The sequence below is a fragment of the Hibiscus syriacus genome, unplaced genomic scaffold, assembly GCF_006381635.1.
Source record: "Hibiscus syriacus cultivar Baekdansim isolate YM2019G1 unplaced genomic scaffold, ASM638163v2 tig00110270_pilon, whole genome shotgun sequence".
In the NCBI taxonomy this organism is placed as follows: domain Eukaryota; kingdom Viridiplantae; phylum Streptophyta; class Magnoliopsida; order Malvales; family Malvaceae; genus Hibiscus; species Hibiscus syriacus.
Genome location: NW_024062656.1, coordinates 7,798 through 21,526, shown reverse-complemented (window position 1 = coordinate 21,526; position 13,729 = coordinate 7,798). Strand labels below are relative to the sequence as shown.

Genomic DNA, 13,729 nt, shown 5'->3' with positions numbered 1-13,729 from the left:
CTTGTTGTTTCAATATGGCACAATAATATTAAGTTTTATAACTTTCTTCATTCATCTTTTGTTAACTTTGACTAAGCATATAATTTAGGAAGTTAATTTGATCACATGCCAACTTATATAAAATGAAAAAATAATAAAATTATTCTTAAAATATGACTGATAAATTTATTTTTATGAAACAATAGGATAAAAGATAAAAAATATAAATAATAATATTTGTTGATTTAATAATTTTAAACATAATATAAATAATATTTACAAAATGTGATGTAATATCATTTTAACAATCTTAGTGGTGATAATAGGTATATTTAAATCAAATTCAAATTGAGTCAATTTAGATTTCTAGACTAAAATTAGTTTAATTTCAATTCGAGTCAAATAAAAATACATGTATATTCATTATTACGTAATATATATTTGATTGAGTCGAGTCGAATGAAAAATTCAAGTGTCGAGTTTGTGGGAATGTTGTGTCATTCAAACTTTGTTTGATTTCCTAGACGAATATGTTTTTTTTTTTTCAATTTTGTGTTCAATTTAAATGTAATTTTTATAATATTATGATATTGATTGATTATCATTTAGAAGAAACTCTCAAATAATATAAGATATACACATTTATTTATTTTCATATTCTTTTCACATGTGTAAGTAAGACTTGTAATGTTATTTAATAAATAAAATATCGTTTAAAATTATATAATGTTTATATTTTTTTAAAGAATGTATTTTGATGACAATATAAAAAGAGTCAATGAATTAATGGGAAGAAATAATTTACAAAGAATTAAAGTCAAAAGATCAAATTGAATAAAATTTGAAGTTAAAGGGCTAAATTGCAAAAAAAAGGAAACTTGTTCTAAAAAAAGAAATGAAAGTTACACATGTATTCTACCGTGGTTGAGGACTATGTGATTCAAATTTAATAAAATATACTTAAAACAAAATAGAAATTGAAAGACAAGAAAATCATGAACCAAATCACAAAACAATAAAATTACTTAGCTAAAAACGAAATCAACATAGTTTTCATTTTTTTTGTTATTTGAACATTGAAAATTTAAATTTGACTTAAACTCAAAATCCAAACAAAAAATTTTAATTGACTTGAATAACTCGACTCGAAGAACTCAAAATTAAAAAAATAAATTTTTCGAGTTGAATCGAGTTTACTCACCTATCCCAAAGTATTTTCACTTGTTAAATACCAATTGATTGATGTTAGAAGTTAGAGTTTGTTAATTTTCTATTTTACTTGTAACTAACTAGCAGTTAATTAGTTAGATTAAAGTTGTATATATATAAGTTTCTATTCTAAAATATAATAATATGAGGAATTTTTTCATCTGATTTTTAACATGGTATCATACTAGAGTGTTCTCAGCCCGTGTTTCCTTTTGGGCTTCTTCCTTGGCATGTTTCCCTCTTGTAATCAACACGTGTTTTCCTTGGTCAAAATTTCTACCGTTTCTTCTTCGTTTTTTCCCTCTTGATTCTGGTTCATGGCTCTTGCAATTGATCCCAATCATCCTCTTTTTCTGCATCCCTCATATACTCCAGGAGTTCATTTAGTCTCGCATAAGCTCACCGGCTTCGAGAATTATAGTGTGTGGAGCAGATCCACGCGTATCGCACTCTTGGCCAAGAATAAGCTTGGCTTTGTGGATGAAAGTTATTGAAGGGAAGATTATGAAGATTTGTTGTAATCTTAATGGGAGAGATACAATGCGTTTGTGATTTTGTGGCTTCTGAATTCTATGAGTCAGGATCTCTCTGATGGCATTGTGTTTGCTTCGAATGTAGAGGCTGTTTGGAGAGATCTCAAAGAACGGTTCGATAAAATTGACGGTTCTAGGGTTTTCTTTTTACATCGGTTGATTGCCACTCTTGTTCAAGGTGATTCGTCTGTTTCTGTTTATTTTACTTGTCTCAAGAATTTATGAGATGAGTACACTGCTCTTGTTCTTTTTTCTTCCTGCGATTGTGAGGTTGCACAACAAAATTCGCTTTATGTTGTTCAACAACGCCTCTTTCAGTTTTTGATGGGCCTGAATTAAACTTATTCTGCGCTTCGAAGTCAAATCCTCATCATGAAGCCTCTTCCTACAGTTAATCAGGCATACTCCATAATTATTCAGGAGGAATCTCATCGAATTCAATTATTTGGTGCACCTATTAAAGCTTATGTAACGTTCTCGAATGTTTCCAAAGGAAATGATCGAATGTGGTTCAATGGTACTTGTGAGTACTGTAAAGTCAAGGGCCACAGTCGTGATAATTGTTATCGGCTCATTGGTTTTCCACCTAATTTCAAGTTTAATAGGAAGAAGGCTCCCCATGTTGCCATGGCGGTTAATCTGCGAATTCTGTTACTAGAAAGGTTGAGACTGGTTTAGTGGTTTCTTCTCCTGTCTCAACTGTTTCCTATATTTACTCCTGAGCAATATACTCAAATCTTAAGCCTGTTGAACAAGAGCTCAGCTTCATATTCTAGTGTGAATCTTGCAGGTACTGTTGCTTGTAATTTACATGCTTCCAATGATATGTATGTTCGTTGGATAGTTGATATTGGCACAACTTATCATATCATATCTGTTTTTAAGGGCTTTCATTTTCCTGCTTCATGTCCTTCCCGTCATTATGTTCATATGCCTAACGGTTAAATTGAATTAGTATCTCACATAGGTTCTCATCGGTTGTCTTCTGGTCTTGTAATCTCTAATGTCTTGTTTGTTCCTAATTTCACCCATAATTTTCTTTCTATTTCTTGACTTGTCAAAGAAGATAGATTTGTCATTTCTTTTTATCTTGACATTTGTATCTTGCAAGATCTTTATACTGGCATGATCAAGGGAATTGGTAGGAGGTTTAAAGGGCTTTATATCTTTGAGTCCACTAAAGGAGCTACTGGTTTGTTTTCTACAAAAGTTTGTAATTCTTTGATTAGTTTTGGGAACATTTCTTCTATTAATTATGTGCCTACTGCTTCTGTTTCTAATAAAACTAATCTTTGGCATGCTAGATTTGGGCATGCTTCTGCTTCTGCTATGAGTAAATTGTCTTCTTATGTTTCTGATAAACTTGATACAAATGTTGTTCATGATTGTAGTGCATATCCTTTGGCAAAATAAACCAGATTATCATTTCCCCTTAGTCTTACTAGATCTTCAAAACCTTTTGAACTCATTCATATAGATTTGTGGGGTCCTTATAGGATATCTACTCATAGTGGTCATAGGTATTTTTTTACTGTTGTTGATGATTGCATACGTATGACTTGGGTATACCTCTTAAGAGTTAAAAATGATGATGTTCTATTCCTAAAACAATTTCTTTCTTTTACCTCCACTCAGTTTTCTTCTATCACTAAAATTGTTAGAAGTGACAATGGTACAGAATTTTTTAATTCTCATTGTACTCCTTTTTTCTCTTCTCTTGGTATTTTGTTCCAGAGTTCTTGTGTTCAAACTCCACAGCAGAATGGAGTTGTAGAGAGGAATCATAGACATCTTTTAGAAGTAGCTAGGGCTTTACGGTTTCAATCTAAGGTGCCTATTAAATTTTGGGGGTGAATGTGTGTTAACAACTTGTTTCATTATATATAGACTTCCTTCTTCTGTTTTGCAATGGAAAACTCCTTATGAAGTTCTTTATCAAAAACCTCCTGATATGTCTATCCTTAGAGTTTTTGGTTGTTTATGTTATGCTACTGCCCCAAAACCAACAGATAAATTTGCTCATCGAGCCTTACCTTCTGTTTTCATGGGATATTCTAATACTAAAAAATGGTATCTTTTATTTGATCTTACTTCTAAGAAGTTCTTTGTCAACGGGGATGTTATTTTTCTTGAACAGGTGTTTCCTTTTCATTTTCCTGTTCAAGCAGATTCTTCTTTTTTCCCTTCAAAACCTTATGTTCTTGATTCTTTCTTTTGGTCAACAACCTAATATTACTGCACCACATGATTCTTCTTCCATACCTGAACCTGGGTAATCATCACAACAACCAGAATCTCATATATATATATATATATATATATATATATATATATATATATATATATATATATATATATATATATATATATATGAAGTTTCTATTCTAAATATAATAATATGAGGAATTTTTTCATTTGATTTTTAACAATAGGCTTGAAAATGACCCTTTTTATAGTTTCGATGACACAGGTAGGAGTGAACAACATTCTCTTTAATTATTGATGATAATGAGTTATAAATAGATACTAGGTTAAAGTTAGATTGTAAGTTATTAATTAGGATTCCTCTTGTATTTTTCTCAAAAGGATTTTCTATGTAAAAATTTGAAACTATCTTATTATGTGATCATTATACTTGTCGTTGTCTTCTAATATTGATGGTATTCAGATGATAGGGCTTCTCACCTTTTCAAAGTACTTATTCGGGTCCTGAAGGCATCGAACCATGAAATGCAGCGACTCAAGGAATTCATTTTTCTATTTATTCAATGATTGTTCATTGAAAGATATTGGAAGCTTTGGGTACCTTGTTAAAGGAAGCATCTTGTTCTTCTCTATAAAAATTGAAAGTGGCCCGGAGCTGCATTTTGCTCCTCGTGGTAAGGATCCTAATAACATCATCTGTGTTGAGTTTCTTTTCTTTGATAGCTTCATGGAGGTCTTTGGCTTCAGATTTTGCTAGTTTTGTATTTACGTCTTCCCCTTCGTATCTAAATGTACTCACCAACGCTACTAAGAGCTGTAAGCAAGCCAAGCTTTTGGATATTATGTTCGTTTAATGTACGCAAATATGTTCCTTTAACCTTCTCCAACATATTTCTTTAATATTCCCAAACATGTTTGCCAAATTTATTATTATGCTTCTAGTTTTTAAGTTCATTAAGTTTTACAGTTGAATTTTTCATTCGACTCGATTTAACCAATATATATTACGTACTAATTAATATACATACATTTTATTTGACTTGAATTGAATTGAAATTAAACTAATTTTAGTCTAAAAATCTAAATTGACTAAATTTGATTTGAATAAACCTACTATAATCTCTAAGACTGCTCAAATGATATTACATCACATTTTGTAAATATTATTTATCTTATGTTTAAAAGTTTCAAAACTGATAATAAGATTAGTATTTTTTCACTAAATTTATTATTTTTAAATTGTAAAATTATTTCATTCAAAATATTGTATTAGAAAAAAAACAACAAATAATATTATTTATATTATTTATCTTTTATCCTATTGTTTCGACAAATATTAGTATTTTCATTTAAAATCGTCTTTCACCATCATCACTTCTTCTAATCCATTCTCTTATTGTCTGAACTGAATTAGTTTGTGAAACTTGTTTTGGGTATTTTCATCGTTTCATTCAAACAGGAAAAAGGGGTTTTGGTTTTCGGTATTTCATCAGTCTGCTTTGTTAAAAGTAAGAAATATATATTAAACGTTTAATAACAAAAACAAATGCGATGATAGTTCAGTTGGGAGAGTGTCAGGCTGAAGGTCACGTGTTCGATCCATGTTCATCGCATGAGGTTTTTTCATTTTCTTTTTGCAAGCTTTTTAAAAGAGGGAACGAAAACAGGATGGTTATACGACCTTAAAGCTTGTTTCAGTTGAGCATTTTGCTTCAAGTTTTTGGGTTATGTTTGAAGTTTTCTATATTGCAGCAGCTTTGTTCAACCAACTGTTAATGGTGGCAGTGAGTTCCAATTTTGGCAGTTTAACATTATTTCTCTCAGCTTGCATCCATTGTTAAAGAACGGGACCAGGGGAACATTAAAGAAACTAAACAGGAACTATAACTGATATATCATTAAAGAAACTGAGAGAATGAAAAAACCTCATGCGATGAACATGGATCGAACACGTGACCTACAAATCCTCAGTCTGACGCTCTCCAACTGAGCTATCCACACATTTGATTACGTTATTAAACGTTTAATATATGGTTTTTACTTTTAACAAAGCAGACTGATGAAATACCGAAAACCAAAACCCCTTTATCCTGTTTGAATGAAACGATGAAAATACCCAAAACAAGTTTCACAAACTAATTCAGTTCAGACAATAAGATAATGGATTAGAAGAAGTGGTGATGGTGAAAGACGATTTAAGGATGTCAACGTGGAATGAACTTTGGATTTGCTTTTGTTGACAATAGTTTTGAATTTGCAGTATGCTTGGCGTTGGGAAAATGGTGTTTCGGCCACTGCTATGGTGTTGGCAGAATGATCACCGGCGACGCTGTCATAACCAACCATTGAAAATATAAAATATGGGTTTTTGTGTAAACAGTGAAGAACAAAAATATTGAAAATGAATAATAAAAGAACCTGCTTTCTGGGTTCTGCTTTTGCTTATATATTTTTGGTAATTATTTTTATTTAATGAAAATCCAAAGTTTCATTAAGTTTGTGTTACAAAAATTAAAATAAAATAAAAGCTTTATTTATTTATTTATTGAAATTTTAGGATTTTCCTGAATTTTTTAATATTTTAAAATCTAAATTACCGAACGGCTCTAATTTTTTTTTTAATATGAATAATATTTTTATATCAAATAAAATGTTAATTTAATTAAATAATTATTTTAACGTATATTATTTTTTCTATATTTTGATCTCTCAATGTTTTTGGAATAAAAATCCATTTTTAGAAGAAAATAGTTAGTCGACAAATTATTAACATTTTAAAATAAAAATATTTTGTTGTTAAATTTTAAAAGTTAAAATACTCTAGAAAGAAAGAATAAGAGCCAAAGTCAGTCAAAATATTTTACTCTAAAATAAAATTTTAAAAATCAAAATACTTAAAAAGAAAAAATAAGAGCCAAAGTTACAATTTTATCAAATATTATAGTCTTTTTTATCCTATTATAAAATATTATGAGTCAAAATACTCTACGAAAAAGGTATAAAAAAACTATTAAGTAAAACATTAAATATTTTTTAACATTATGCAATTTTAGAAGTATAAAATTATATCATAAATAATTTTTTTTTATAAATTTACAGTGAATACAATATATCTATTAAAAAAATTGACAATATATGTTGTATCTTACATATACGATGTTCGAGTACAAAATTTTAAGAGATAATAATAAATATTTTAATTAATGAGATCGTTTAATTATTATAAATAAAAAAATATTTTTTATTAATTTAGAGTAATGCAGGGTAATATCTGTTAAATAAAATTATTTAAATTCTATGAAATTTAAAGTTTGTAAATCGGTCCATCTATATTTGAACTGCTTTAATTAACGGATACTTTACCTACAAATGCAAATTAACTGAATAAACTAAACCGGAAATGCAATAGAATCAAATCAAAAGGCGCACAATAACGACTCAGCAATAGATCGGCTCATTCCTAACCTCATCTTCAGATATGCCCATTTACACGTGTCACCGTATCCGCCAACCATCTCCCACGTCACGTGAATTGGGTCCCACTTTCCCTCCAATCCTCTCCTCTCCTCTCCTCTATCTCTGTTTACTGTTACTGTCTTCGTGTTTCATTGCTTAATTTTTTCTCTCAATCATCTGTTTATCTCCAAAACAAAAAAACATAAAATGTAATTTTATTTTCAGTTTTCTAGGCTTGATTTTGTTTGCTCTTGTCTTAGTTTCCTTTGTAATTTTTATTTATTTTTAATTGTTGGACGAATTGGCGATGTGTGGAGTAATTGCAGTACCTGCTTTTGAATTGAGATTCGGAATTGGATTTTTGATTAGCTGCAGGATTCCTTAGCTATGTTTGATTGGAACGAAGAAGAGGTAATTGGATCGAATTGAACTTTTTTATCATCAATAAATTTTATTTTATTTTTCAATTTCCCCTGTAAATGGCTCTTTTCGTAACAATTTTTTGTTATTTTATTATAAAAAATATGAAGCCTATTATTATTATAAATTTACTAGGAAATTGGAATGAGAATTTGTATTCGGCATTTTCCACTTACAATTGCTTAAAATTCTCGGCTTAATACACTTTAGTTTAAACTATACCTTAAATTAACTTTTAGTACTTAGATTTTTTTCTTAAAATAGATGACTAATGTTTTTTCCTTGATGGTTTTTTAACTGTAGGCATCTTAAAGTTGAGAAAACATTAGACACTAAAAGTCAATATAAAGTATAGTTCAGTCACCTAAAAGTAAATTAAGCCAAATTTCTCTGTTTTTGTTTTGCGAGACCTCACGCCTTTGTTTTGTTATTTTGTTTTATTTGATTATTAAAGAAGTGGTGTTATGGAAGTTAAATTAGTGGGAAGGTTGCTTTGAAATGTGATTCAATGTAAATAGTCAAATACCACCAGGTCCAATTAACATAGAAACTGTGAACATTCTAAAGATCAAAGTCACTTTTGGAATAAAATCATGTTGAAGGATTTTTTTTTTTTTTGGATTTTGAGTGAATTCAAGATATTTGAACAAAATGAAAGAGAATTATGAGGCTTCATGGAATAAATGAGGGTATGACACAAGTTAACGAAGTAATGATCTGGGCTGCAGAAAGTCTTTTGATGAGTTTTAAATCATTTCTATCTTTTTGCTAAGGTGGAAGTATCTTTAGCGGCAGTGTTGATTGTAGAGAGTAGTGAAGAGCATAACATTTGATTTCTGCTATAGCTTTTCAACTGTTCTGTTCTATGTTAAATATCATTGATTTCTTAAAGTAATGGTATTAATGGTGATATGGACCCTTTTTGTTTGTATTTTCAGCTAACAAATATAATATGGGTTGAGGCTGGTGAGACTGATGACCACATAGTATCTTACCAAGAGGGAAGTGAAAACTGTCTGAGTAAGAAGGAATGGAGTAAAGAAACTGCCGCCATAAAGCCTATTGAGCAGAAGACACCTGGGGATAAATTTGATCTTCATAGAAGAAAGTTGGAGGGCGGTTCCGATCTCAATGCAAATGGAGGGATTGCCAACTCAATATTTAGCATGGACTTGTGGCCAGAGTTATCTTTATCTAGCGCAGAAAAAACGAATCATGATTCCATGGCTAGCGAAGTTTCTGACAATTTGGTTGGAATAACTGAATGTAGCTCAAAAAATGGTGAGAATATTTGTTATTCACATTCTCTTAACAGAAGAAATGACTGAACTTTGTAAAAATCTTAAAAATGTTTTAAAATCTCAATGAAGGTAAAGAACAAGGTGATTTTGTTGACTACAGCTGGGCTAAGATTGGAAGCTTTGATGATCTTGATAGAATTTTAAGGTAAAGCACGATTTATCGTTTCTTGCAATCAGCAATTAGTATTTGCTTCAGTTCTTATATCCTTTTGAAAATAGTCAGTAACCGCAAGAAAACTTTTGTCACTGTGGAACAACCTTTGTTGTCTTTACATAATGTCCATTTATTTCTTGGACTTTTGAATCTGAAAGTTTTTACTTTCATTTGCTCCAAGTATAGTCCTTAAATAACCTGAATGATTTTCCAAATTTAATAAAAACTAGCATACGAAAAAGCCTGTGCAGACAGAGGAGTGTGATATTCCCACTACCACTCCGAGGAAAAAAAGAGAAATCCTGTCAGAATGTTCCTTTCCTTGTTTATTCATCTTTTATCATATAAAATGACATCCTTCTGGCTCAATATTCTTACAAGTGATGATTTTGCAGCAATGATGATCCAATATTTGGAAGTTTGAGTCTTGGTAATGCTGATGAGTTATGGTCCTCTTCTAAAGAGGCAACAAACTGCCCTGGAAATTTTTTTCCCACCATTATGGACTCTCCTAGCCTTGCATTAGGAGCGTTAAAGAGCACATCTGAGAACTTGGAAGTGAAAAGAAAATATAAGCAAGAAGATAATCTGTCTATTACACTTAGTTATGGCAACCTGGATGGTTCAACATCTCATGGTCCACAAAATGTGGAATTTCCTGGAGATAGAAGTAAATCCGAATGTGAGGAGGTATGGAACATCAACATGCTATATGATTATTCATTGTTTCTGATAGAAAAACAAAGAGAAAATGAGAAACAGAAAGAAAGAAACTGAAGTTCTCATTTTCTGATACCACGTAACAGTTGACATGTCTCATATTTAATACTTAGTAATTAACTCCTAATAAAATACTTTACTAGAAGATAATAGAGGAAAATAATGTTTATCCAGAGACAATGATAATAATGGCTCTTAAACTTAAAAAGACTCCTAAAACAGTAGATACTCTTAATAAAGCAATAAAGTAAGCATAGTTAGGACTCTAATACAATTCGACACTCTCCCTCAAGCTGGTGAATGAATATCTGCCATTCCCAGCTTGCTAAGAATATCTTGAAATGTTTTGTTTGACAGTCCTTTTGTGAGTATATCTGCTAACTGGTACTCTTAATAAAGCTGTAAAGTATACATAGTTAGGACTCTAATACAATTCGACAATTTCTTATGCTTTTAACCAAACCTAAGGAAATACATAATTTATATTCACTTTCACAGACAAATCCTGAAACCGGGGGAGAAACCTCTGCTCTAAAGTCTCACCTAGCTGCTGAAAAAGATCTGACCCCTAATGAGTTGGCTGATAAGGTATTACTATCATCCTCTTAATACATAACTGTTCTTATTACCTTAGGTTTCTGGTTTTTCTCTTCAAGATTTAGCATAAAAAACTACTTTCCTGGTCATTGGGAGGGCAAGTATTTATGGTGTTTCATTTATTATATGGGAGTAAGTTTATAGAACCTTTCTTGGGGTGCTATATGAGAAGGGGAAAGAACATAGCATCTTTCACTGAAGTATATCTGAATAAATTATTCTGTTAGCTATAAAAAAACACATGATCGAATTGTTTATTACGTGTGCCAAATTAGTGGGGTTTTTATTAGTTCATGATATTTCTAATAATGTTCTCCAATGAAAACCATCTAGGCATAAAGTGCCTCTCCTAGTCTTATTCTGATGCTACTTTGTAGTTTCTGGTGAAGATGCGAGATTGAGAGTACCTTTCAAGCTCTTGCAGCTATGTAGTTTTAATTTTTATTCAAGCTTTTGGCAGATGCGCTGATATAACTTGTAGTTTGGAATAGGCCGAGAAGGTCAAATTATATAGATATTCTTACATTAATTATATACTAGCTAAAAGGTCCACCTTTTAGGTATTATGTGAATTAGGGAAATAACTATCAGCCAACATTATACTTTGTAACATATTGAAGTTTTCTAGCTAAAGAAGTGACAACAGGTTAACTGATTCATGCCTATACAACTATTGAAGTTTGGAATGATAGAGATTGATTGAACATATGAACTAAAAACAGCTTCTACTTATGCTCGTATAAAATGCATGATAGCTGTCCTCTCCTCAGAAAATAATCATAAAGTATTGCATTAATTTACCAGAATTATTTATGTAGGCATTCCCTTCTAGTTGTCAATGTATTATTTTAGTTATACTTCGCTGTGCAGGAATATAGGCAGAATAAGCTGCTGAAATTTAAAAATAAAACGGAAAACATGGGTCAGGCAAAACTAGTACAGAATTTATATGATTCCCGGATTCCATCTGGAAATCCATTGACTAAATGTGAGAAGAATTTGGCAACCTCTGTGGTAAAATCTTCTCCATCTTCAGTTGTGAGTCACCAGAGGCAGCTTCAAGGATCCGACTCACTTTAGTACCACACATCAAACATTTGTATCCCCTTCCACATATGGGAATCTTACAAACCAATATCCTACAATACTTGCTTTGTCCAATATTCAGTCCCAGGAAATTTCTCATCAACCTTTGCTTCCTTGTTATGATGTTTCCCCTATCAAGTCAAATCCTGCAAACAGGTCAGCTCCAACTTCTGCAAAATCCTCGAGAATGACCTCTCAGGAAAGATTGAAAAACTGAGGCGGCGCCAGCAAATGCGGGCACTGCTTGCCATTAAGAAACAACAGCAGCAGTTTACTCATAAAGTTCCTAGTACCAATCATTCCATCTTTGAAAACTCTAGTCAAGAAAATCGATTTCAACTTGCTGAGGATGTTGAAGATCTTAGCCTTCTTGCCTCTTTTGACCCGAATTCCCCATTAGAGAAAAATGACTCTAATATGGTTGCTGTTGCAATTGATGACCATTCAGTGGAGGACAGTACTCTATCAGCTACAAGATATAATTGCAAAGGTATGCATGACGACTTGCTGGTGCATTTCTCTCCTTGCAGGATAATAAGGAATTAGTGATACCAACAAATCTAGTTTTGCAGCTGGATATCAGAACTAGACTTTGCATAAGAGATAGCTTGTTCCGATTGGCTCAAAGCGCAATGCAGAGACATTATGCTAGTTACACGAGCAGCACTAGCATAATTAGCAAGGGTGAAACTAGAGTTTCAAAAGAAGAAGTTAAGAACCATAACAAGTTAGTGACTCTACGCTGTTGTATTTTAAAAGCAAACTTGATTTTACGTAATCCTTCAAAAGGTTATCCTCAGTCTGTTTTTTTCTGTCAAAACTGAATTCTTCTATAATATTGTTTCTATGAAATTGATGATAAAAAACATGCTCTTGTGTTTCACGAATGGAATTCTGCCAGCTCTTAATGAATTAAACCATAACTGTCTCGAGCAGAATCCTTTCATCATGCACCATGCCATTCTATTATTGTCAAGATTCAATCCCCCCTTTTCCCTGTAACTAGTGTCTGCTAAAATGAGAAGCTAAAAATAAGTTCCTTTTGCTGCCACATTTATTCTGTTCTTCATGTTGTTAACAGCCGAGGTGTGGTCCTTGTCTAAGTTAAAGAACTACATGCTTACGTATATGGATTACCTACTTCTCTGTGAAGATCTTATAAGTTTCAGTGATAAGCACATCCTCTAACAAAGTATTATCATGGTTTCATTTGGTTTTTGAGACTTTTAGGTATTTCCATGATAAGAAAGGTTTTTTAGACTTAAAATATTCATCTCTAACCTTTAATATTGCATGTTACTCTGTTGCAGTTGATTTGCCTTAGAAGTTTAAGTCTCATCTTATTTTCCTTGAATATAATTGTGCAGGATGTCTGAAACAGAAACGGAGACCAATCCCATAGATCGTACTGTTGCTCATTTACTCTTCCTTCGGCCTCTGATTTTGTCCAGAAAGCATCCAGAGACTCCTGAATCACTTGCTTCCACAAAGCTCCCATGTGAACACAAAACAGTGAGTTTAATGAGTTTGTCAATGCGTTGCATATTAAAGTTAGACAATTCACCTGTTAAAAAAAATCTTACATACCAGGTCTCAAAAGTTCCTTCACCATTGTTGGACTGCAAACATTTAGAGCAATTTAAGAACAGTCCTTTCGTAGATGCTTCCGAGAATGCGTCAAACAATCATCCTGCTGATGCAGAGGTTGAAGCCTCTCACAGAAATCTGGAACTCTTCTAAGAGTAATTACTTTCTTTACTTCCATGCCTATTAAATGTATGCTTCAGATTATTATATTGATTTACTGGTAATTGGAAGGTATTCCTTTTCTTGTCAGCTGATCCTTTCAAATTTATCATGCTGCCATGGAAATCATCCTAGCTTAGCTGAATCTTCAACGATTGGCGGGATCCAGAGCTGTAAAACATCATCATTTCCAGAATATGTGGACATCTTTTGTCCCCTTCTATAAAAAAAAACTGCATAGGTAATCGTTTTTGAAGTCATTTTTAGTTATGAATCTACTGATTTTCCTTTAGTCTGTCTATCCTCTAACATACTCTGCGGAG

General features: G+C 31.8%; 1 pseudogene; it reads left to right on the top strand.

The window, feature by feature from the left end:
* The first annotated feature begins 7,531 nt into the window (after nt 1–7,531).
* LOC120115668 lies at nt 7,532–13,496 on the top strand (annotated as a pseudogene).
* Nucleotides 13,497–13,729: the final 233 nt, after the last annotated feature.